At 39.7% G+C, this 27,734-nt stretch overlaps 1 long non-coding RNA gene across 1 annotated transcript in view; it reads left to right on the plus strand.

The window, feature by feature from the left end:
• The window catches only part of LOC109272701 (uncharacterized), a 90,907-nt gene extending 63,827 nt beyond the window's left edge, over positions 1-27,080 (plus strand). Inside the window, exon 3 of the long non-coding RNA XR_008424895.1 lies at positions 26,824-27,080. This is a non-coding gene — a long non-coding RNA (uncharacterized LOC109272701). The remainder of the gene's footprint in view (positions 1-26,823) is intronic.
• Positions 27,081-27,734: the final 654 nt, after the last annotated feature.

Consider the following 27,734-nt stretch of genomic DNA (forward strand, 5'->3'; position numbering starts at 1 on the left):
TAAATTCCCTTTCTGGGTAAATTAACTAGAAGTGGTGTCTGTTGTTTGCAATCCAGAACCATGGCTAGGCTAGGTCAGTGAGGTAGGTCTTATCATTACCATTTTGAAGATGAAGAATCAAGGTTCAGAGAGATTGCGTTACTTGTCAGAAGTCACTTGATAAGGGACAGAGCCAGGACGCAAGTCAAGATCTTTGTTCATTGCTCTTACCATCACAATATGAGTTGGGGAAAACCATAGAGCAACCATAACATACTTTCTTGATCAACGGAAACAGTATCAGTGGTTCTCAGCCCTAGATGCACGTTAGCCACACCTGACCAGCTAAGGTGACCTGCTTGACTCACCTGGAGGTGTCCTCTTTTTAGCACTGGAAGTCTCAGTTCCAGGGAAACCCTGTAACCCTGAGGAATTTGAGACAGTGGGTGACCCTACCTGGAAGGCTTAAAAACAACAACAACAACAACAACAAATGCATAAGCCCTCCTCCAGAGATTCTAATTTGGATGTTTTGTATGGGATCTAGATACTGACATTGTTTAAAGTATCCCAGTTGATTCTAATGAGCAGCTAGGGTTGAAAGCCGTTAGTCTATATGAAATCTTTTAGTTTATCAGACTCCAAATCAGTCTATCATATTTGTCTATCTAAGCCTATCTCTGTTACTGTGGTTGATATCTACACAAACAGGCGTTTGATCAAGACTGAAATAATAAGAACACGGGGCGCCTGGGTGGCTCAGTCGGTTAAGCGTCCGACTTCAGCTCAGGTCACGATCTCGCGGTCCGTGGGTTCGAGCCCCACGTCGGGCTCTGTGCTGACAGCTCAGAGCCTGGAGCCTGCTTCCGATTCTGTGTCTCCCTCTCTCTCTGCCCCTCCCCCGTTCATGCTCTGTCTCTCTCTGTCTCAAAAATGAATAAAGGTTAAAAAAAAAAAAAAAAGAAATAATAAGAACACAAAGCATGGCAAATGGTGTCCAGAGCCAAAGCGCTAGTTTCGATGGCTCCCTCCCTGACTCCTTCAAGAAAGAGCAAATAGGGAAATATCAGGGGCACTTGAATGGCCTTACAGGCAATAATTATGGCTTCTGGGGTGAATCTGGCTTCTGGGGTGAATCTAGTGATCTAGGGGAGGATAATGAGCTCTGCAACATTTATAAGTAGTGGTGTATGTGGGAGAAGGAGGTGTGGGGAAGGCTGTATGGGTCAATGAGGTTGAGTTATAAATTGGTGATGACGCAAACGTCTCAGGTCATTTGGGGACTGAGGTCTGGTTGTACTACACTAGTTGGGAAATTCTACAGCTTTGGCTCTAATCTTGCTCCTTGACTTTGTTACTAGGGGCCAAGGAGAAATCCAGAGGACCAGGTCATTCCTTTAGTCATCTGTTGTCTTGTTGGCCCTGAAAGAAATGCCTAGAGCCTTGGCATTCCAGAATTCTTTCTCTCTCAGAAGTTCAACGGTTCATTTATTCATTCACTTAACAAATGCATGCTGAGTACCTATCATGTGCCAGACACCAAGACCAGGATGCAACACCAAGGAAGACTAACATGGTTTTGCCCTTCTGTGGTGTGGTGGTGGGGAGACTGATGCATAACCAAGCTGCTGGAAATAGTGTGGTCATTGCCAAGAAAGAGAAGTACTGAGTGCTAAAGGATCAGGAAAACTTCCCAGAGGAAATGTCACCCAGGCTGGGGCTCAAGGATAATCTGGGCTTAGCCGGTCAGAGGAAAACCTCTCTCAGGGAGAGAGAACAGCAAATGTAAAGACCCCACCTGGGCAGTGTGAAACACTGTGAATAATGGCCCCCAAAGATGTTCACATCCTAATCCCTGGAATCTTCAAATATGTAACCTTACATGACAAAAGGGGTTTTGCAGATGTAATTAAATTAAGGATCTTGAGATGAAGAGGTTATCCTGGATTATCTGGGGGGCCCGATTACATTTGGCCTTTTACTTGAAAGAGGGAGGTAGTAGATCAAAATCAGAGAGAGATTTGAAAATGCTACAGTGCTGGTCGTGCAAATGGAGAAAGAGGCCATGGACTAAGGAATGCAGGAAGCCTCTAGAAACTGGACAAGGCAAGGGAACTTGCCTAGAAATTCTTCCACAGAGCATCCAGAAGGAGCATAGATAGCCCTGCTAACACTTTGATTTTAGTCTAGAAAAACCTATTTTGAACTTCAGACCTCCAGAATTGTAAGATAATACATTTATGTTGCTCTAAACCATGAAATTTTGGTAATTTGTTACAAGAACAATAGGAAACTAATAGAAGAACCTACAGGAAAATAGTCTAGTATGACTAGACCATAGAGTATAAGGTGGGAATAATATTGGAAAGGTAAGCAGAATCAGGAAGAACCTCATAGGGCTTATTAAGGGTAAGCCTAAAATCTGCTTCATCCTTGGGATACACTGAAGGATTTTTTTTTTAAGTTTATTTATTTATTTGGGCGGGGGGGGGGGGAAGCATGAGCAGGGGGAGGGGCAGAGAGTGAGAGAGAGAGTGACGGATTTTTAAACTGAGAAACGATAAAATAAGGTTTACATTTTAGGAAATTACATTTGCTCTAATCTATGGGTCAGCAACCTTTTCCTGTAAAGATTCAGATAATAAATACTTTATGCTTTATGGGGCATATGGCCTTTGTTGAGTATTCATTTGTGTTTTTTGTTTTCTAACAGCCCTTAAAAACATAAAACCTGTTCTTAGTTCAAGGGCCACACAAACACGGGCAGTCCCCTGCTCCGAGTCAACCTATGTCCCATTTCTCAGCCACCCTTGTAGCTAGGTGTGGTGATCAGAGTCAGGAACCCCAATTTGGGTAAAGAGACCTAAGGAAAAGTCTCCCAAAGAATTCTGGGAAAACTTTGGCTATACTAATGACAAGATAGGGCACTGCCGGTTTGCTTTCTTCCTGCCCTCTGAACACTGATGTGATGCCTTATATCGCGAAATGAGCCTGAGAAAAAAAGCCAAGATTAATGGAGATGACAGCCCTGGCAGAGATTACTGAAGCAAAGCCACAAGCGTCTATCTCTAGATTTTTTTGTAATATGGGGGGAAATCAGTTTCACTTTATAATCCATTTTGAGTAAGGTATCCTGTTACTTGCTGCTGGAAGAATTTCTAAGCGAACAGATGGATGCTGGGAGATTGGTTAGGAGGCACTGAACTGCTCAGGGAGGGCTGACGGTTGCCCAAACTAGGGCTGTGGCAGTAAGTGTAGAGGGAAGTGCATGGACTTGAGACATGTTTAGAAGGCAGTATCAATAGGATACAGAGATTGGATGTGAAAGGAGAGGCAAGAAGAGGGAACAAGTGATGTCAAGGATTCCTCCCAGATCACTAATCATCACGGTAGCATTTTTTACCCAAACAGAGAAAATAGGAGAAAGAGCAGGTGTTGGAAGGGGAAAAAATGAATTCTGGAGTCTGGTGTTCCTGTGGGCCATCTCAGTGGAGTTGTCCTTAAGCAGTTCTATGTGAGAGACTGATGCTCAGAAAAGAGGTTGCGATGGCTGTCATCAGCATTGATCCATACTTCTTCTTTTAAGTCGCTTATCGAGGTGTGATTCACATAATGTAAAATTACCCATCTTACGGCATTTCGTACATTCAGAATGCTGTGCAATGATCACCTCTATCTAGTTCCAAAACATTTCCATCGTTCCAAAGTAAAACCCATATATATGTATATATTCCCTGCAATAACAGTTTGTTATGAATTATGGATCTCCAAAAGAGTATTCAATTAAAGTTATGAACCTTGTTTCCCTGAATACAAACATGCTCAAAATAACACATATGACCTTAGAAAGCATACCCCCAAAGTCCATCCATGGACCTTCTAGGGTCTCATAGACCCCAGAGTATGAACCCCTGATCTAACTGAAGCTTTGGAAGTGGACATAGGGGGCTTTCTTGGTGAGAAGCAGGGATGACCCAGCTTCCTCTAGATTGTTCCCTTTCTCTCCATCACCCACATATTGCCCACTCTTGTCCACACCCTTGGCCCATTCTTTTCTTATCTGGAGAACACTTATCTCTCCATTCTCCTTCTCTAAAACCTCTGAAGCTTTCTGCCTTTCGCTTTGGGACTTTCATTTCAGTCTATTTTGGGTCAAAATTGAGAGGTATGGGATAAAAAGAGTAGTTATTTTAAAAATATACAACATGTGCAACTTTAAAAATATATATGTACAACATGGATGAACCATGAAGACATTACGCTAGGTGAAATAAACCAGACACAAAAGGACAGATATTGTATGATTTTGCTTATACGGGATACCTAGAATACTCAAATTCCTAGAGACACAAAGTAGAATGGTGGTTGTTAGGGGCTATGGGGAGGGGAGAAGAGGGATTTATTGTTTAATGTGTGCAGAATTTCAGGTTGGGGATGATGAAAATTTTGTAGAGATGAAGAACGGTGAAAGATACACCACAATGTAAATGTACATAATGCTGTTGAACTGTACACTTAAAAATAATTCAAATGGTAAATTTTATGTTATGTATATTTTGCCACAACAAAACCAAAATGCTTTATAAACATTTACTAAAACAATCTTCTACACAATGTGATAGGTGCTTGACTAAACAGGTGGGAAAGGCAACAAGACAGATACGCAACATCAAAGAGCTCATAATCTAACCGGAAGGTGAACCGTATACTAGAAGGTTAAAATAATACTTTTCAGCCTATTACCATTTGGAAGTATTGCCTCTGATACTTTCTTATTTCAGGATTAACTATAGTACTGTGGGGTTGGCAAGGGTGAGAATATTACCACCCCTCACTTACCCCATTATTCACCCACCCAATAGATAAGAGGTCTAACCCAAGATCAATAACTGACGGGAGGACCACCAAAGTTTAACCTTGCAAATGACTGGTGAGATCTTTTTTCTGATTTTTATATTTCAGAACGAGAATGAATGGATGGCACTGTGAGCAGCAGTTACCTGAGAAGAAGTGTATTTTCTGCTACTAATTTTACCCAAAATTTCTTTATTTGATGAGTCCACAGGATTTTAGGTTGAGTCCATTGACTTTTGCTGAGCCTAAAAGATGCTTTACAATACCTTCTTTTGCAAGTTGGATGTGACACTTTAGACTGTCTCAACTCTTGCAATTCCTTGAGATACAGATATCTTTTCCCTAAAATGCAAAACTGTAGTCAATTTAACTGTAAGTTCTTAACTGTGGTTGCTCAGCCACACAAAGATTGACTTTCCTTATATGTAAAAGTTCTGGCAATACCTACTCCATAGTCTGTCCAGAGCATTAAGTAAGAATCTGTATATGATTCTTTGTGAACTGTAAAAAACTACATTAAGATTAGCTGGGTGTTTATTTACACCTAGTAATGTATATACAGACATCATAAGAGTAACAGGATTCCATTTGATCTTTGTGGAATGAGTAGGAGTTAAATTGGTAGAGAGGAGAACAATGAATTACTGTGTGGGAAAATGGTATGATATGACAAAGAACAGTTCATCAAAATCAAATAAAATTAAAGGGGAAAGATGAGAGGCACTCTTTTTAAAATAACGATCATAATGATGATGATGACTGTTATTGTCATCATCTACTATTTTGAAAATTCTTCCTAATTCAGCAAGGAAGAAACAAAAATGATTATTTGTAGATGATACAGTTTTAGTACTAGGAAACTAAAAATAATTGGTTAAAAGTATTGAAATTAATGAGAGGGTTTGGTTAAATAGGTAGAAACAAATTAATATATAAAGAAGCAATAGAATGTCTCCAAGAAGTTGGAGAAGACAGTGAAATCTTGCCTATATGTTATTCTGAATACACTTATATTTACTTGCCAGTCAAGTGCATTGTCCAAACCAGGTTTTCCCATTGTCCTTCTCCTTCCTTCCCACCACACTGGCGCTAGCCTGAGAACAATCACGTGATTACATATATCTATGTTAATTAGTATTGATGAGAAGAGGTTTTATCTTGAAAATTCTGTGTTAACATTTTAGGTGGACCAGGATTCTCCAAGAACACTTAAGAGAGGGCCTTCATAAAATGTATTTGTTGTTTCTGTTGATGCTTATCTCCCTTTCAGTTCCCCTGAGGTCTCACTTTCCTTCTCTCCCAGCAATAACTGTTTGTTATGGAATATAACAACTTGTAGACTTTTGTGATAAGCCTGTAATAAATGTCAGTGTCTGTCTGCACATGGAAGTAAGTGGTTACTTCCCTCTCTTCTCCACCCATTCATCACCTAGACACAGGCTCTGGAAAGGTTAGCAGAGTTACAGAACCACCCCCTCTCTCAGCGAGAACATTCCTCCCTCCAATCTACCTGCCTTGTCCACCAACCCCACTGATGACTTTATGGCCAAATCTGACTGTAGCCGTCCACTAAGATAGGTGAGCATGCTCAGGTCCTTGGTCTAGAAAACTTTACCTTCCCTGGCCCCAACGGGACTGTGGCCCTAAATTTCATTTGAAGTTGAAGATTGGTGTAGGGGATAGGCTGTGTCTGGGAGGGCTGAGTAATCAGAACAGAATGTGGGAGAGAAGGGTGGAAAATGCCCTTCCTTTTGTCGGTTGAAGGGCCTCCTTTCTGGGCCAAACTTGGTACCAACAAAAGCACATGAAAGTACCTAAGTTAGAATTTGGTGAGTGAATGTGATTCCTCTTGCTCTTGAGCTCAGCCTAGTCCTTGTCCTTTCATGCAGAGCAGCACAAGACCAGGCAAAGGAGTAGGAAATGTTACGGGGCTTAGCGGCTTGGCCTATTAGGCCCCATAACTCTATTCACAGCCTACTGACACAACTCCTAGTTTCCCCTATTGTTAACATCTTATATTACTTAGTACATTGTCAAAACTAAGAAACAACCTTAGTATATTTTTATTGACGAAACTGTAGACTGCATGTCACTAGTTTTAACTAGTATTAACTAAACGCCAGATTTGATTTCAATAGTTTTTTTGTTTTTGTTTTTTCCCCAGCTAATGCCCTTTTTCAGTTCCAGGATCCAGGATACCACATTGCATTTAGGGGCTAATGTGCTTTTAACCATTTTGTAAACCTCCCTTAATGCCCATTTCTAGCCCCATCCTTGAACTTTCTGCTGAGACTTAACATCAAACATAGGGGAGAAGGAGCCAAGATCCTAGAAAGGTCTGATCTAAAAGCCACCTCCACATTTCTCATCAGGATTTCCTGAAATGAAATCTCCAGATTAGATTAACAAGACACCCTGTTTTTTTTTGTTTTTTCAAGAAAAGAGAGATTCTATAGTCAAATGAGTTAAAGAAATGCTTGATGCCAAATCCCTTCTTGAAGAGGCAAAATATTCAACATGACAAAATTACTGAGAAGTCTTGCAATAACCAAGTTTGATTTGGTTTAACAGAATTTTTACCAAATTTCAGTCATGTGTGTATCACCTTCATATCTTTTGCCATATTTTCAGACAGTCTGTACTATTATTGACTTATTCTTTTTCTTTAAATCCACTCACCTTTTAAAAAATACATTCTTTTTTTTAATGTTTATTATTTATTTTTGAGAGAGAGAGACAGAGTGTGAGCAGGGGAGGGGCAGAGAGAGAGGGGGAGACATAGAATCCAAAGCAGCTCCAGGCTCCCAGCTGTCAGCACAGAGCCAGATGCGGGGCTCAAACTCACAAACCACAAGATCATGACCTGAGCTGAATTTGGAAGCTTAACCAACTGAGCCACCCAGGTGCCCCTTAAAAAATACATTCTAAAGAGCATTTGATATCACTACCATAAATGGAAAATTAAGACCATTTACCAAAATTAATTAGAATGGAAAAAATGTTAATTTCATCCAAGAACTTCCTAAAGTCATCCCATCTAACACCAGTCGTTCACATATGATAGACTGGGAAATATTGGTTAACCAGAACCATTTTTTCCATAACGGTTGTTAACACCCTGGGGAGATCCTTTGGGAAAGGCCCAGAACATCAGGAAATGTACACAGGGAGCTAGTGTTAAAGTCTAAACTAAAACTGAAGCCCCTTCCTGTCTCTCCAGTGCCTTCCTCACAATCCTCCTCTGCTTCTGAGTCTCAGACATCTCTTGGGCATGGCCAAAGGAGATTCCATGAAAGTTTGTAACACAGAAAGTTCAGATTCCATGTGATCAGGTCTTGATCCTGTGTTTCGGATTCTAAACAGATTCCCATATCTAGCTCTGAAGGCACCTTATCTTCCTCCACTCTAGAGGAGGAAGTTGGATCTGATTCTTTGTCAAACTAAATGAGTACAATTTTTCAGATTGTTTTCCGATTCCCAATGATAATTGTTGCTTATACCCCACCAATTCCCACCTACTGACCACTGACTACCTGCACTTTGTCCAGTTCTTCCTAAAGTCATGTTATTTTAAAATGTAATTGTGTTTGAGCAAGAGGGTGTGGCAAGAGGGGTGCCTACTGTTAATCAGTAACAGAGAGCAGAAGATAAACAAGGTGCTTCCAGCTGGGCTGGGCACATTTGGCCCTTGATTCTCCCTACAGTGACCTAAGCAGCCTCCATGCTCAGTGTGGAGCCCACCTGGGGGCTTGATCACACAACCTGGGGATCATGACCTAAGTCAAAATCAGGAGTCGGACTCTCAACCGACTAAGCCACCCAGGCACCCCGACAATTATATTTATGTATATTTCAAGTACACTCTATTTCTATTTCAAAAATTCCCAGTCACTTTTAATAGTCCCAATCATTTATGGAATTCCACTTTAAAATTTCACACAAAGTTATTTTTTATTTTGATTTTATGGTTCCAATATCTGAAAACCATGGAGGTCTAAATCTGTCTTTTGTTGTTCTCATTATCAGTCATAGTGCCTTATTTTCTCTTATGTTTGTCAATCTCCAAGTGTAGGATTATATGTATTTGTCTTTGGGGATCCCACAGGCCCAAACAGGGTTTTGTTTTTGTTTTTGTTTTTGATGCTTCTATGAGGAGCCAACAAGAACTGTCATCTTGGGACTACTTTAGCTTTTTTCAAATGTCTTTCCTTATTTAGGAATCTCAGGTTCGAGAAGTCTATTTGGAACTAGCCCAAAGTTTGGTCTCTGATCAGTTGATACACAGATCTGTATACATTTACCCTTAGGGCAACACAAGCTCCAAACTTCTTGCTACTCATACTCCCATCCTGGTTTCAGCTTACTTTTTATTATGGACCAGTTGAAGATTTTTTTGATTTCTTGCAATCCCATGATGTATTTAAAAAAATTAACCTCTTCCAGAATCTCCTTGTTTTGGAGTCATGGAATTCTTTATAGTGTCTAGCCTCCCATACTGACAGAAGTCAGAGTCCTGAAAGCTGCTTCTTTTTTTTTTTTTTCAAGTGAGTTCTATGCCCAATTTGGGGCTCGAACTCACAACCCCAAAATCAAATAAATAAACTTTAAAAATTCTTAAAATAAAATAAATAAACATATATATGTATAATCATTGATATTTTAAAATTTCATGAAGCCATGTGTCAAACAGCAGATTAGGCGAAGATGTTAAGGATGTAATGGAAGTTGGATCTAAATAAATCACCCAGAGTGTAATGCAAGAAAACAGGGGTCTGGACATTTTGAAAGTGAGATTGACAAACATAAGAATAATGAATCTAATTTATGGATTTCTGGGGGATAAATGAGTGAGAACAGAGGAGAAGAAATCACTGCTAAGTTAATAGATGATAATTTTTCAATTCCAACAAAAGATAAAAATCCATAACTACCCAAACAGGATTTATAGCAAGCCTTATTAAAAAAAAAAAGAACTTTGCACCTAGATCCTTTATAGGAAAACTCCAAAACACGGGGTAAATGTATTTTGAAAGTGACTTAGGAGAATAAAATGATTTAGGAATGAATGACCACCTGACTGTGCAGATTCCACAGCAACAATTCAGGTTAGAAAGCATACTGATCAATAAATCTCTTCCAGGTGCCAAAAGAACCTATTAACCTGGAATCAGAAAACATTTGTCCACTCTAAATTATGTACCTAACAAAATTATCTTTCAAGATTGAAAGCAGAATAAATCTGTTTTGAGATTAATATCTGAGAGAATCTTCCACAGCAGAACTTCTCCAAAAGAATATAAAAAAATTTTTTTTTAATTTTGAGAGAGAGTAAACATGAGCAGGGATGGGGCAGAGAGAGGAGAGAGAGAATCAGAAACAGGCTCTGTGTGCTGTCAGCACGGAGCCCTTTGTGGGGCTAAACCTCACAAATCATGAGATCATTGACCTGAGCTGAAATCAAGAGTCCACAGCTTAACCAACTGAACCACTCAGGCGGCTCTAAATTTTATTTTAGAGAGAGAGAGAGAGCACTCGTGAGCAGGGGAGAGCGACAGAGGGAGAGAGAGAGAGAGAGAGGTCGAAAGGAAAAAGATGGGTACACGCTGCCTCAGTTGGTAGAGCATGCAACTCTTGATGTTTCCTTTCGTTTGAAAAATTATTTGTGGGCTGTGTGGGCTATTAATAGTAAATAAGGTAAAATATGCATTTGAAAGTGGATTCAGATATATATTCCCAAAACAGTGAAATTACAGTAAGCAAGGAAAAATATACATGTGAGTAAAGATTCAGATCTAAATCTGAAAAGAAAGCAGCACACACACACACACACACACACACACACAGAAAGGAAAAGAAAAGAAAAGAAAAGAAAAGAAGAAAAGAAAAGAAAAAAAAGAAAAGAAAAGAATAACACAGTATCTACCAGTAGCAGGGGACTGAACCAAAATAGATGAGTTGATGACCTTAGAGGGAGTACCGAATGACACTGAGGACTTATAGATACATTTGCCCTAGGGGACACTTACTGACTAGCTGGAGGCTGCGAATCCAGGATTGACCCTGGAGCTGAAGGTCCCAGGGAAGCAAACAGGTAAATCAGCAGAGATTTTGGTATGTAGAGTTCTGGAAAGACATTGGATATTTCAGGGGTCAGATGAAGGCTTCTAGTCTCCATATCCCCTTAAGGTATGGGCCAAATTTTGAAGCTGCTGGCCGTGGGAGGCCGAAAACCTCTTTTGGGCAGAATCCAACCTCCAGAAAACCTCCCAGAAAACAAATTTCTGTTTCTCAATTAAAAGCCTTGGAAGGTCTTCCTCTAGGAAAGATAACAAATCAGACATAGGCTAACTCTAAGCAAAACTGTAACCCACTTCCACCATGCCCCCCCTACCCCACACTCAGTCCCAGTTCAAAATAAGACGATTAGGGGCACCTGGGTGGCTTAGTCAGTTGAGTGTCTGACTCTTGATTTCAGCTCAGGTCATGATCCCAGAGGTCATGGGATTAAGCCCTGAGTCGGGCTCCATGTTGAGCATGGAGCCTGCTTGAGATTCTCTCTCTGTCCCTCTGCCCATCTCCCTGGCTCACGGGCTCTCCCTCTCTCTCTAAAAGAAAAAAAAAAAGAGAGATGATCAACCCCCTCCTCTATCAGCCCAACAAATGAAAGGGTGAATTCTCTATGATGCATGATAACACCACCTGGAGCATATATTTGGCCCTTTATATACAACAGCTGGCATAGTTAACAATTTCTGGGCATGTAAAGACCATGAGACAAATGGACAAATCCACAACTGTAACCAGAGATTTCAATAATCCTTTAGGGTACCTCACTCTGAATTCAATAATTAGGTAGATTCAATAATTAAGGAGACAGAAAATAAGCAAGAAAATAGCTGAACTGAGCAACACTATCCACCCGTTTGACTCCGCTCAATGGCAACAGAATATGCATTCTTCTGAAGAGTGCATTGAACCTAACCATGACTGACCATATTCTGGATCATAAAGCAAGTCTCAATAAATTACAAAAATTCAAATCATACAATATATTCTCTGACTACTATGAAATTAAATTAGAAATTAGTAACAGAAAGATCTATAGAAAAACTATAATTTTTGGAAACAAAATAACACACTTCTAAATAACCTACAGGTCAAAGGAGGAATCAGGGGTGCCTGAGTGGCTCAGTCAGTTAAACATCCGGCTTTGGCTCAGGTCATGATCTTACAGTTCGTGGGTTTGAGCCCGGTTTCTGGCTCTGTGCTGACAGCTCAAAGCCTGGATGGAGCCTGCTTCAGATTCTGTATCTCTGCCCCTCCCCTGCTCATGCTCTGTCTCCGTCTGTCTGTCTCTCTCTCAAAAATAAATAAATATTTAAGAAAAAAAGGAGAAATCAAAAGGTAAATTAGAAAAGGCTTTGAACATAGTCAAAATGAAAACACAAAATATGAAAACTTGTAGGATGCCTCCAGAGCTGTGAGAAAAAATTCTGTTGTGTGAGCCACTCAGTTTGTGGTATCTTGTTATGGCAGTCCAGGCAAACTAATACGGCCCCAAACTGGAAATAACCTAAGTGTCCATGAACAGATAAATTATTAAATAAATTTGGCAGATGTCATCTTAATGAAGTCATCAAGTCTAGCATCATCCTGTGATTAGTCATATTATGACTTCATGCAATGAAAAGAGTACCTCATCCGTATGGTCTCCCTCCTCAAGTCCCGTACCCTCAGTCTAATCACTAGAACACATCAGACAAATCCAAACTGAGGGGCATTCTACAAAATATTTGACCAGTACTCTTCAAAAGTTTCAAGGTCATGATAAACAAGGAAAGACCATCATACCCTAGAAGAGACATGACTGAATGCAAGGTAGCATTCTTTAAAAAAAAAAAATTTTTTTAATATTTATTTTTGAGAGAAAGATAGAGTGTGAGCAGGGGAGGGGCAGAGAGAGAGGGAGAGAGACTCCAGAGAAGGCTCCAGGCTCCAGGCTCCAAGCTGTCAGCACAGAGCCCGATGCGGGGCTCAAACTCACGAACCACGAGATCATGACCTGAGCCGAAGCTGGATGCTTAACCAACTGAGCCAGCCGGGCACCACTGCAATGTAGCATTCTTCATTGGACTCTGGAATAGAAAAAGGACAGTAGTGGGAAAACTGCTAAAATCTAGATAAAGTCTATAGTTTAGCTAATCATATTGTTATAATGTTAATTTTCTAGTTTTGACAAATGCACCGTGGTCATGTTAAGCTGGATGAAGGATATTACCTTTGCAACTTTTCTGTAAGTATAAAATTATTCCAAAACAAAAAGCTTATATTAAAAAACTGTATTTACGTACCAGCGTTAAACAAATACAAAATGAAATTGTTTAAAAAATCAACAACTACTTTGGAATAAGTTTAATGAATGATCTGTGAAACCTCTACATTGAAAACTACAGAATATTGTAGAGTCCATTTCTAAATAGCTAAATAAATGGAAGGATAGATTATGTTCATGGATTGGAAGACCCAATATTGTTAAGACTTAGTCAATATCCTTAAATTAATTTGAAAATTTAAGCAATCCTAATCAAACACCAGCAGGTGTGTGTGTGTGTGTGTGTGTGTGTGTGTGTGTGTGTGTGTGTGTAAATCAACAGTCTGATTCTAAAATTCAGATGGTGGGGCGCCTGGGTGGCTCAGTTGGTGGAGCGGCCGACTCTTGATATCCACCCAGGTCTGGTTTCACAGTCGTCAGGTCACGCCCTGCATCAGGCTCTGTGCTGAGTGTGGAGCCTGCTTGAGATTCTCTCTCTCCCTCTGTCTCTGCCCCTGCCCCCCCCACATGCTCACACACTCTCTCTCCCGAAATAAATAAGCATTTAAAAAAATAAAATAAAATAAAATTCAGATGGTATTCAAAGGGCTAAGAATAGCCAAGGCATAATAATTCTAGAGAACTCACACTACCTGATGTCTAGACCTATTATAAAGGTATAGTAATCAACACAGTATGTATTGTGTACAAAGAAATTGAACAGTGGAACATAATTGAGAGGTCAGAAACAGACCCACATATGTATGGCCAGCTGTTTTAGGACAAACATGATACTACAGTCAGTGAGGAACAGATAATCTTTCACTAAGTAATATTTAGGCAATTGGGTAACAACATGGGAAAAACCATATCTTGATTGCTATCCCATACTACACACAAAAATCAGTTCCAAGTGGCTTGTAGATCTAAGTGTGAAAGGTACGATAGAATTCTGAGAAGAGAACATCTCCTTCATCTTGGAGTAGGCAAAACTTTAAAAACTAAGACATAAAAGCACAAACCCAAAAGAACAAAAATGGATACATTGGGGCTATATTAAAATTGAGAACTTATGTTTAACAAGATAATACCATTATGAGAATGAAAACGCAATGCACAGAATGAAAGAAAATATTCACAATACACGTACTCCACGACTCATACCCAGAATACATAAAGTACTTATGTGTAAAACACAATTTCACAAGGAATAAATATGTAAAGAAACACAAAGGCAACCCACTAGAAAAATAAGCCAAAGCTGAACAGTCACCTTACAAAAAAGTACTGAAATGGCCAAGAAGTATGTGAAAAAGTGATCAACGTTGCCTGTTATCTACAGAATGGCTAAAATGGGGGGGGGGGGGAGCCAAATGGAGCACCCAGAACATTCCTACACTGATGGTGAAAATGTGAATTGGTGCAAGTATTTTTGGAAAACTGTTTGGCACTATCTAGTAAAGCTGAACATAAGCATACTCTACGATCCAGTAATTCTACTCCTAAGTATAAACCCAACAAAAATGCAGAAATATGTTCAACAAAAGATAGATCCCTGGGGCAACCGGGTAGCTCAGTTGGTTAAGCATCTGACTTTGGCTCAGGTCACAATCTCATGGTTCAGCGCATCGGGTTCTGCACTGACAGTGCAGAGCCTGCCTGGGATTCTCTCTTTCTCCCTGTGTCTCTGCTCATCCCTGCCTCTCTCTCTCTTTCTCTCTCTCTCTCTCTCTCTCTCAAAATAAATAAACTTGAAAAAATGTCCCAGAATATTCACTGGAGGGTTGTTTGTAAATAATCAATTGTTGGAAACTACCCAAACACCCACAAACAGTAAAATGGATAGCATTTAGTGCATTCACACAATGAACAGTACTTATCAATGAGAATGAATGGACACAAACCCATGTTGCAATACATATGAATCTCACAAGTGCGATATTCATCAAAAGAAGCAAAAAACCCACCAATGACATACTGTATAATTAGTTTTCAACGTATAAGAACGAGTAAAACTAATCTATGCTGTTAGAGGTCAAGATAATCCCTTTGTGGAAAAGGGTGTGCAGTTACTGGGCCCAAGCTTGACCTACATGTTCAATTTGTGAACAGGTGTGTTCAGTTTGTGAAAATTTAACACACCATGCACTTATGCTGAGGTAATAACCAATCCCAGAATTTCAGTGTTTTAAGAACAACACTTGTTCATACTTATATGTTCATTGAAAGTTAGCAGAATGCAGAATGGCTCAGCTCATCAGACTCACTCAAGGACCGAAGCTGATGGGGTAGCTGCCACCTCCAATGTTTCTGGCTGCCATCCCAGGGGGGAGAAAATGCCCAACGGGGTGTTGCATCTATATTCAAATGACCTGGCCTGAAAGCGTCCTATGTATCATTTCTGCTCACAATTAGTTCATTCACCAGAATGAGTCACATGGCCCCAACCAACCACAAGAGGTCCAGGAAATGCAACACTACCATGTCTAGAAGTAGAGAGAACCAGAAACATGCAGTAAACAACATATTACGCCATACTGTCAAACAATATTCTTCTAGAGCATACTTTCTAGAGCTATATGGTTATCCATTACAGGGGGCCTCATTATATACATAACCAATTCTGTTTGCCAAACAATTTGGTTTTATTTTTTCACTATTATTAATAATCTATATTAAAATTTTGTTCTTTGTGTTCTCTACCTTAGGAGTTTTCATATGGTCTCAAATGTCTGCCATTTTGAGAACCTTGTGGGGATCCTGTAAAAGCCTCCTCTGTTTTGGTGATACAACACCTGCTATCTGGATATGTGAAGTTTATTTTATAATTTTATTGTTTTGAAACTTATTTCACTAGGTGTTATTGCTGTTCATTGCCGTTTTGGTATTACTATTGGTGTTACTGAGTTAGATGACTTTCACCAAGAGGTATGCATAAATTTCCTACATATATTACTTCCTTCCTAGAAAACTCCTAATGTCTTAAACTCTGAATGTGTTACACATGTATGAAGAACAAATATCAGTTACTATAATATTAATTATATTACTATAATTATTATTATATTACTATAATGTTAATAACATCAAATTAAAATGTGTGGGTTCATCCAAAGTTGAATCTACTTATTTTACATAATATGTCATACTACACAATTTTGCGATCTTTTTTTTTTTTTTTGCATTTTTTTTTTAAACGTTTATTTATTTTTGAGACAGAGAGAGAGCATGAACAGGGGAGGGGCAGAGAGAGAGGGAAACACAGAATCTGAAACAGGCTCCAGGCTCTGAGCGGTCAGCACAGAGCCCGACGTGGGGCTCGAACTCACGGACCGTGAGATCATGACCTGAGCCGAAGTCAGACGCTTAACCGACCGAGCCACCCAGGCGCCCCTTGCGATCTTTTTTTATGTACTGTGGTATTTTATTAAAATCTGCAGATGTAAAATTGTTTGAAAATTTCAAGCACTTAACTTTGATGTATCCTAACAACTTAAGACAGCTCAAGCTTGAAGGAAAGTTGGGAGTACCTAGTACAACCTTCTCCTTTTAAAGAAGTAAAGAATGAGGGTGCTTGGGTGGCTCAGTCGGTTGACTGTCCGACTTTGGCTCGGGTCATGATTTCACGGTGTGTGAGTTCAAGCCCCACGTGGGGCTCTGTGGTGACGGATCAGAGCCTGGAGCCTGCTTTGGATTCTGTGTAACGCCTTCTCTCTGCCCCTCCCCTACTTGTGCTCTGTCTCTCTCTGTCTTTCAAAAATAAAAAAAAGTAAAGAAGTAGAGAAAGAGGGCCTGAAGAATCAGTGACTCGTTGAAGGTCATAAAGCATTATCAAAGCAGAGTCCCACAGATTTCAAAAGTATAATGATGACTATGGGTCTCAAGTTTCTTGAAGGGTGATAGATCAAAGAATTGACCAATAGAGTTTGCCAGAATCCACAGCGTCACACAACATGAAAGAGCAATTTGTGCAGCAATGTCACTGTCTGTTTGGAACACCTAGAGTTTATTGGCATCCTCAACGCTGCATCTAGGAGAGCATCTGGGGAAGACTCTGATGGAAAGAATAAGAACTTTCAGAGAGATGTTAGAGAGTAAATCTGAAAATGACTTATAAGGGGGAATTTTTTACACTAAGGTTACGTCAATTGCAAACAACTAGTGGAGATTTTTTTTTTTTTTAATGAATGTGTGAAAAAGATCAAAATGTCATTCATCATTTGAGTACTTATTCTCCTTCTCTGAATGTGAAATGTCACCCATTCCATGAACAGAGGAACTGTCCTGTTTATGGTGTATCAGTTTATCTACAGTATTTCAAGTCTTCCACGGTGTATGCTTTGGAATTTGTTAATTCTGCGTTTCAACTGATTTGGAAAGAACTCTTATAGATCAATAAGACAATGCTTGAGAAGAAATTACAGACCCGTGCTGTAGGCAAAATAGTAAGTCATAAGCAAATGTAATTGTATAAGACATTCTGTATTAACACGGCTTTGGTGACAAATGACAGCATTTGAACTTATGAAAAAGCATTTCAAGGAGAAATCACAAATCAAAAATATTAATGGGAATTTTTTTTCAATGTTTATTTATTTTTGAGAGAGAGAGACAGAGTGTGAGTGGGGGAGGAGCAGAGAGAGAGGGAGACACAGAATCTGAAGCAGGCTGCAGGCTCCAGGCTCTGAGCTGTCAACACGGAGCCCGATGCGGCTTGAACTCACGAACCATGAGATAATGACCTGAGCTGAAGTCGGATGCTTACCGACTGAGCCACCCAGGTGCCCCATAATGGGAATTTTTTTTTAAAGAGTGTGGATCGGTTAGTGGAATTATCAAATATATTTGAATGCTTTTATCATCTTTCAAGGATAACTGTATTTAGTTATTAGTGATTAGTTATTAGTCAGTCCAGGAGCTTTTATTCTCTGAAGATACAACCATTCCAATTAAATGAACTTCAAAGACTTAGTGGGTAAGCATTTTTTAAATGTCAGTAGCACAGTGTTTAATTGATATAGACTAAGTAAAAAGGAGGTTTGGCTATCTTATAGTTACATATGAAGCCACACTAGCATTTACCTTGATCTGTGAAACACTACAGTGAAAAAGATAAAAACCAAATTACTAGAATCTCTTGAGTTCAGATTCTTCCATCTACCATCTACCTGTTGTGTAAGACATTTACACCCTGTGTGCTTTATTCTCCCCATTTCTAAAATGAGATTTTAAAATAGTACCTATTTTGTAGAATTGTTTTAAATATTAAATAAAATAAAGCAGGTAAAGTGCCTAGCTCAGGATTTAGCTCAGGATTACCTCACTCAATAAATACTACCATTATTTCACAAATTCATATAAGTAACTCTGATTTTTTCCCCCTACACTGATAGGCACTTAAGACACCTGTTTTGTGGCTTTTTTTTGTAGTAATATTCACTGTATTATCTGACAAAGATAATTAAGATTCACCTACAATGATGAAACTACTTTTTATAATAACCTAGTATGATATGATGTGATATATCATATCATGATATATCATATCATATCACATCCAGTACTCTTGGAAGCCAGCATTGGAAAACCATTGTAGGGGTGCCTGGGTGGCTCAGTTGGTTAGGTGTCTGACTTTGGCTCAGGTTATGATCTCGTGGTTCATGAGTTCGAGCCCTGCATCGGGCTCTGTGCTGACAGCTCAGGGCCTGGAGCCTGCTCTGGATTCTGTGTCTCCCTTTCTCTCTGCCCCTCCCCCACTCGTTCTCCCTCTCTCTCTCTCTTTCTCAAAAATAAATAAACACAAAAGAAAGGAAGGGAGGGAGGAAGGAAGGAAGAAAGACCATTGTATAAGGAGTGAGTAGATGTGATTCCATACCCGGCTCTAACTGCTCTGGTTCCACACTTGAAGATAATTTAACTCTCTAATGACTCTGCACCTGCATTTTCAGACCCATGAAAATAACTGGCTTGGAAGTCGTGTGGATCACTTCTTCTTACAATCAGTTCATTGACCAGAACAAGTCATCCATTTGCTTGGGTAGCTGGTACACAGTGGGCTCTGTATAACCAGTCTTTCAAAGATGAAATGAAACAAATTAGATGATTGCTCAGTAGGAAGGAGCCATTTTTGTCAGATGGCAAAAGTGTCAGATATGGATTTTGCACATTTTGCTGAAGCTCAGTGAGGACTTTCTGTGATTTTAGCAAACTTTCCTTTTATTACTAAACCTAAACTTTTCTTTGAGGATTTCCTTTGGTTTTAAACACTTTCATTTTGCTTAACTCAGATGCATTTTATACCTTTACAGGCTTAAAAATTGAAAAAAATTTTCCATGGAAACAACCTTCATTTGCTATCTAGTTATAAATAACTCCTTTCTGGTGATTCTTTTTTTTTTTTTTTTTTTTTTTTTTTTTTTTTTTTATTACACTCACCTAACAAAGACAATAGTGAACTGTTTGCTTGTTTGTTTCTTTCCTGAAAACCAGATGAACAAAATACCATGTGTTCAGGTAAATAGATCCGCATAAAGATCAACATAGAATATGATTCTACGGGCTTATGGAAAAAAGGCTCTTCTTAACATTAGTGGCCACAAATACACTATTTTCCATGCTTTCCCTCTTCCTATGCTAGTGCCATGGTAATTTTATTACTATGGCTTTATATTATAATATCTCAAAGTGAATGTCTCCTTGTCACATGTCAGATTCTCTGGAAGCAGAATTGGAGATGGACTTTGGGATGCAAAAGTTTTATTAGGGATTAGCATCTATGAAAGGGAAGGCGGGGTGGGGTTGGGGGAGCAGAATTGGGTAAAGAAAGTAAGATCAAACTACTTTGAAAGTAAGATCAAACTACTTTGAAAGTAAGATCAAACTACATCAAACTAAGATGGAGGTCGACAAAGCCTCAGCCAACCCAGTGAAGTTGACATATGCTAACTGTCAGTGTCCAGCATCAGGCTGAAATGGCCAGGCTATAACCTGCTAACCCTTAATCACCATATCCTGGCAGCCCCAGTAAAATGGGACCTTGGACAAGATAAGTCTCAGCAGCTGAGGCTAACCCTGAAGCTGGAGACTATGTAGCGATCACACTCCTGCAAGGCAGGCCAGGAGTTCTTTCTCAAAGGAGGATCAGGTTGCTCATCTCCTTGTCTAACATACTCTCCTTTGCTCTTTTTTTAAAAACTGACATCATAATTATTCATGGATCTTTGTTTTTCTTTATAAATTTTGGAAAGTTTTTTCTTTTCTTTTCTTTTTTTTAAGTTTATTTATTTTTGAGACAGAGAGAGACAGAGCATGAACGGGGGAGGGTCAGAGAGAGGGAGACACAGAATCTGAAACAGGCTTCAGGCTCCGAGCTGTCAGCACAGAGCCCGACGTGGGGCTCGAACTCACAAACTGCGAGATCATGACCTGAGCTGAAGTCGGCCGCTTAACCGACTGAGCCACCCAGGTGACCCCATGGAAAGGTTTTTCTAATTCCTTTTGGAATTTTGGTTAGAATGCCACAGAATGTATGCCACTCAATGTGGGGAGAATTGACATCCACTGGGTAGTGGTGTGCCACGTAGACAGCATTTGGGTAGTAAGAAGATGACAATCTTGGAAAGGGTTTGTAGAGGTAGCAGGCCAAGGAGGTAGCCAGCGTGATCAGGAGATTGCCAAATACAGAGGGGATCAAGCAAATAAATAGACTGAAGTCAATATAAAAAAAATACGGGAGCCTAGAGGTGCTTGGTTGGCTCAGCCAACCAACTGAGCCTCCCAACTCTTGATTTTGGCCTAGGTCCTGATCTCACAGTTTGTGAGTTCAAGCCCTGCATTGGGCTCTGCACTGATGGCATGGAACCTGCTTGGGATTCTGTCTCTCCTTCTCTCTGCCCTTCACCTGCTTGTGCAGTCTCTTTCTCTCTCTCAAAATAAATAAATAAACTTTTAAAAAAGTTACATTTAAAAAAAAATATGGGAGCTTGGTTTCTCACTGTCAAGGGGGAAAGGCTTGCAAGTATTCAGAGGTACTGGATTGGAATTAAATGCATCAGTGTAAAGTCGTGGTGTTTAAATATATTTAAATATAGATACGGAAGTGGAAATAACTGCATATGTGAGTACATACAGATGATTATATATATATATACACATAACGTATGTGTGTATATATATATATATATATATATATGTATACATATATATATATGTATTTCCTAGCGCCGACAATTAATAAGACCTAGTAGCCATGACATCCCAGTAGTAGTGAACACATTGAGCCCAAATCTTGATTTCTAAATACTATCCTCCACCAAAAGTAACCAGGGCTCTGTGGAGAAATGGCTGATTCCAGAACTGAAATGAGCCTAGAACATTGAGTTGTACCTGAAAATAAGGAAATTGTTTGTAGTATGATGGGGGTATACCAACAGGACAAAGAAGTCAGCTTGAAGTGACTCCCATTGGCAAATCTGGGACAAGTAGGGCATGAAGATAAATAACTATAGCAATACATTACAACCCACTGAATGAAATAGGAGACCATGAGTCTATATTGAGAAAGTAAGTAATGAATAAATAAGTGAAAGGGGAAGAGGGAAAACTTTTTCTTGTATTAGAATGTAAACTAGAAAACACAAAAGAAATGATGAAATAAAGAAATCACTTCTTGATCATCATCATTGTGATGATCAATTCAGGCAATGATTCATAGACCTTAAGGCTGATGGGTAGGGCAAGGGACAGGATATTTGCAGAATCTCAGATTATGTCCCTACAAAATATTTATCAAGTGCAAAGGAAACAGTGGTGATTTTTTTGGTGGAGGAAACCACTTGACCAGATGAGCAAAATTCTCATCACATTGGTGTGAAGAGTTGACATCATCAGCCCTTGATGAGATACATAGAGAACCCAGCCTCATTTCTGTGCTTTTTCTTGTCCAAATGTATGTCTGATTTGAGTCTAGTCATGAGGAACACTGTTCATGATCATCCTACAGAATGAAAGACCTGTCCTTTTTAGGACTGTCAAGGTCATAAAAACAAACAAACAAACAAACAAACAAGGAAAGACTGAGGAATTGTACGGGAATCAAAGACACTGAAAATACATGCAGTTGTGAGAATGCAAGCTGGTGCAGCCACTCTGGAAAACAGTACGGAGGTTCCTCAAAAAACTAAAAATAGAACTACCCTACGACCCAGCAATTGCACTCCTAGGCATTTATCCAAGGGATACAGGTGTGCTGTTTCGAAGGGACACATGCACCCCATGTTTATAGCAGCACTATTAACAATAGCCAAAGTATGGAAAGAGCCCAAATGTCCATCGACGATGAATGGATAAAGAAGTGGTGTATATATACAATGGAGTATTACTCGGCAGTCAAAAAGAATGAAATCTTGCCATTTGTAGCTACGTGGATGGAACTGGAGGGTATTATGCTAAGTGAAATTAGTCAGTCAGAGAAAGACAAAAATCACATGACTTCACTCATATGAGGACTTTGAGACAAAACAGATGAACATAAGGGAAGGGAAACCAAAATAATATAAAAACAGGAAGGGGGACAAAACAGAAGAGAGTCATAAATATGGAGAACAAACAGAGGGCTACTGGAGGGGTTGTGGGAGGGGGGATGGGCTAAATGGGTAAGGGGCACTAAGGAATCTACTCCTGAAATCATTGTTGCACTATATGCTAACTAATTTGGATGTAAATTTAAAAAAATAAAAAAGAAAATTTAAAAAAGAAAAGAAAAGAAAATACATGCAGTTAAATTCAATGTAACTTCCTGGACAGGATTCTGGACTAGAAAAGGAAAAAAGACGTTGTTGTTACAGAGAGTGAAAATGTCATGGGGTCTGTATTGTATCAATGTTGATTTCCTGACGTGGGTGGGTCTTTTGTTCTGTGGACATACACACTGGATATTTAGGGGTAATAAGGAATCAAGTTTGTAGTTTTCTATCAGATTGTTCATAAAAAGACTCAACAACAACAAAACCATATACTGTATATAGATACAAAGAAAGCAGAAGCAAATGTGGTAAGATATTAACAATTGGGGAATCTGTGAGAAGGGAATATAGGAGTTCTAGCAACTTTTCTATAATTTGAAACTATTTCAAAATAGATATGATACAAATGAGTATTCATATTTAATTTTTGGGACAGGGAGAGACAGCACGAACAGGGGAGGGTCAGAGAGAGACACAGAGTGGAGACACAGAATCTGAAGCAGGCTCCAGGCTCTGAGCTGTCGGCACAGAGCCCGACGCGGGGCTCGAACTCACCGACCCTGAGATCATGACCTGAGCCGAAGTCGGCCGCTTAACCGACTGAGCCAACCAGGCGCCCCGAGTATTCTTATTTAAAATAAAAGTGAAAACATATGTTCACACAAAAACTTGTACACAAATATTCATAGCAGCTTTACATATAATAGTCAAAAAGTGAAAGCAATAAAATATCCATCAACTGGAATGGATAAACAAAATGTACATCCATATGATGAAATATTAATTGGCAATAAAAAGGAAGTATTGATACATGCTACAACGTGGATGAACTTTGAAAAACATCGTGCGCAGTGAAAGCAACCAGTCACAAAAGACCACTAACTGTACAATTCCATTGACCTGAAATGTCCAGAAGAAGAAAATTCACAGACACAAAAAGTAGACTAGTTGTTGCCAGGGGTTGAGGAGAGCAGGGAATGGGGAGTAACTGCTAACTCATACGGAGTTTCTTTGGTGCTGATGAAAATGTTACAGTAGTGATTGTGGTGATGGTTGCACAGCTCTGTAAATATACCGAAAACCACTGGTGGGTAAATTTGACAGTATGTGAAACATATCTCAATACAACTTTATAAGGAAAAAAATGTTACAGACAAACATATAACATAAAGTCAAAAAGTTTTCTGGGCACACAGGCAGACTGAAAAGGAAGGAACTTTGAAAATCTGTACTAAGCAAGAAGAGCCACTCCCTGAGTAGTTCCACCAAAGATCAGAGCTTCCCTTCTGTCCACCAGGCCTTGTCCCTCACACTAGGTCCCATATCCCCTATAGTACAGGAGGCAGAATAATGTGAAGATTAGGCATCTAGCTCTGCAGTCAGATTGCCTGGGTTTGAATCCAAATCTACTATAACCTATGTGACCATGGGCAAATCGCTTAACTTCTCTGTGCTCTGTTGTAAAATGGGGATACTTGATTGGGTTGTTGTGAGGAATAAAAGACCTAATCCATTAAGAGTGCTTTCAAAAGTGTTACTTATTGGAATTCATTAGAAGCTATGGTTCTTTTGTTTTAGCTTACTTTTATTTTAATTTTTTTTTTAACGTTTATTTATTTTTGAAACAGAGAGAGACAGAGCATGAACGGGGGAGGATCAGAGAGAGGGAGACACAGAATCCGAAACAGGCTCCAGGCTCTGAGCTGTCAGCACAGAGCCCGACGCGGGGCTCGAACTCACGGACTGCGAGATCATGACCTGAGCCGAAGTCAGACGTCCAACCGACTGAGCCACCCAGGCGCCCCAAGTTTTAGCTTACTTTTTGAGAGAGAAAGAAAGAGAGAGAGCATAAGTGGAGGAGGGGCAGAGAGAGAGTGAGAGAGAATCCCAACCAGGCTTTCACAGCATCAGAGCCCGTCGCGGGACTTGAACTAACAATCCGTGAGATCATGACCTGAGCTGCAATCAAGAGTCAGATGCTTAACTGACTGTGCCATCCAGGCACCCCAGGAGACATCTTTCTTTAAAAGGCTCCAATCCATTTTATCCTCTCATTTCTCTGACATCACTTCCCTATTAAAAGCCACCTACAACCAATCAGACACAAGCTTGATATAATTCTGACCAATGAGTCCTATGGTTCACAGAGGCTACCCCCTACTCTCTGATAGTCACTCTCTGTGCTCCTTGCCAAAACTCACTCCGGGAATGAGGATATGCCTCAGGGAATGTTGTTTTCAGAGGCCAACGTCATAGCTGTTACTCCTTCATGCTCTTATATTGTAACAAGCATCTTGGTTTCCTGTCATCCTGTAGACTGGACAAACAGATGGGAGCCTAATCATGAGAGTTGATACTCATTTCATGCTAACAACGTGTCAGCCATGGTACATGATTGTTTCATTTCATCTTCACGCAATCTCCATCTTGTAGACTATTATCCTCTGTCACATGAGGAAACTGATGACCAGAAAAGTTGTCAAGGCCACACAGGTTCTAAGGGCTGGAATGAAGATTCTAATCAGTCTCTCTGTATCTTCAGATTCTACTCTCTTAACCAATGTGTTGTATTGCTCGATCCTCCCCAGAATGGGAAAAAGCTTGCAGCTGAGATTCTATTCCAGGGTAGCCAAAAGAGTTAGAGGTCAGAAATTATGTGTTAGATATATTTGTGTCCTAAGTGTCTAGGACACTGCCTGACACATGACAGGAGCTCAGATTTTTGTCAAACTGCTCAACTATGCAGTGGAACATCACCTCTCACATGGAATTAAATGAATCTGCTGCATGCAGAGTCCTGCTTCTACTTGCAGAAGATGAGAGGGTTTGGGAGGCAGAGAGAAATTAGCTAGAATTCTGGTTCTGCCATTTGGTAACGTTGTGATCTTGGATAAAGGCACTTAACCCCTCTGAGTCTTGAATCTATAATCTGGAAAATGTGAAAAGTAGGTAAAAATAATACCTACTTCATGGTATTGTTATTCAGATGGAATGAAATAAAGTTGCAATGTTAAACATACTCAATAAATGATAGTTATTATTAGTGCCCCCTCATCCTTTTTTCCAAATAGGCCTTTGTGAGAGGTCAACTATATGTTGGTTCCCAACTTAAATAAGTGAAGCAACAATTGCAATTCAAAGTGGAGTAGTAGAAATAGAATTGAATTAAGAATTGGGAAATCTGGCTTCCTGCCCCCGCCCCCCCCCCCCCCCCCCTTCTGGCTTTTCTTGTCCACCTTCTACCCAGCAGCTATGCAACCTTGGTCAAGTCACTTTATTTGTCTGGGCTTGTAATTCTGTACCTCAAATTAGAGTTGATCTCTGAAGTCTCTAGGATCCTCTTAATCTGCATGTCTGAGACCCCTTAAGAGATTATGTTAAGGAAGTATTACCCTTGGCTCAATCATTTTAAATAGATTATATGGGTAACTGGAAAATATATTCACTAACTCATTTTAGAATTACATGTTGTTGTTCATTTATTTGAAACTTTATGAAGCATGCTTCCTCCCCAAACCATAGAAACTTGGTGAAAAGCTGCAAGACGCAAACCTACCACCTAGTGGTGAGGAAAAGAAGATTCAGATTGAAGATAAAAGATGTCCTGCCATCCATCACATGTGCAGGGTGCCTGTCCTCAGCAATCTTTGATCTCGTATTTGTCCTTTTCCCTCACCACTCAGGATAGTTTTGTGTACACAGAAATTCAATATTTCCTGACTTAATAGTTTGCTCATTTGACAGCACTCTTTAGCCAATGAAATAACGTGGACTTTTGAAAATTGTGGAATAATCATTGGTGTTAGATTTGGGAAGCAGTGATGCCTTTCTACTCATACATCTCAAACCAGTTCTGCCCAAGAGTCCCAAGCAGTCCACCTCTTCTTTTTTTTTTTTTTTAATTTTTTTAAATGTTTTTATTTATTTTTGAGACAGAGAGAGCATGAGCAGGAGAGAGAGAGGGAGACACAGAATCTGAAGCAGGCTCCAGGCCCCGAGCTGTCAGCGCAGAACCCGACGCTGGGTTTGAACTTACAGACTGTGAGATCGTGACTTGAGCTGAAGTCGGTTGCTTAACCGACTGAGCCACCCAGGCGCCCCCAGTCCATCTCTTTATGGATAGACACAACATTCCACAAGTGCCTGGTTCAAGGAACCAGGACCGCTGCTTTGAAAAGACACAAATCAATACACCAATGGGATTCTTGCAAGTATTTAATGACTTTGTTTTACCTACTACAGTAATTAAAATTAAGTCTTCATGTTTAAATTTAAATATCTAAAAGCAGGAATGCACCATCTTTAAGCTTAAACCCAAAGGTGAGGAGGAGGCCAGAATCCTAGGGTATTGGGCTTATTGGTAAAGAGGAATCTATTTTCCATTTAAAAATTTTGCTTTTCTAGTCAGCCCCCGCTTTCTCCTTTCGTTCCATTTTCTCTTTCTTTCCCAAATAACAGCCAAGTAATTACGATCAGAATTGTTTAAACGGAACAGGTAGCGTCCTAAGTCCTGGGACTTAATTATCCCAGGTTTTCACCTGAAAATCTCTTTGGTTACTGAAAATATTTCTCGAGCCTTTCTTGAAATATGGAATTATGCTATTTTCCAACACTCTGCTTTACGTATTGTTAATTTAGCCTTATTTTGAAATACTATTTTCACCTTAGTACGATTTTCTTTAACTTCTCTCCACACACGAGGGGTTCCGAATATCGCCACTTTGAGAATTTCGCCTATGATCAATCAGCCTTGCTAGTAGAAACCTCCTCGTTTTTCGTTTAATTTAAAACGCCTGGTTTCCATTTTTACTGTGTTTACGAACGTTGCCCAAGACTTCCAATGACTT

This window comes from Panthera pardus, unplaced genomic scaffold, assembly GCF_024362965.1.
Source record: "Panthera pardus isolate Hobbes unplaced genomic scaffold, ASM2436296v1 HiC_scaffold_22, whole genome shotgun sequence".
Taxonomy (NCBI): Eukaryota; Metazoa; Chordata; class Mammalia; order Carnivora; family Felidae; genus Panthera; species Panthera pardus.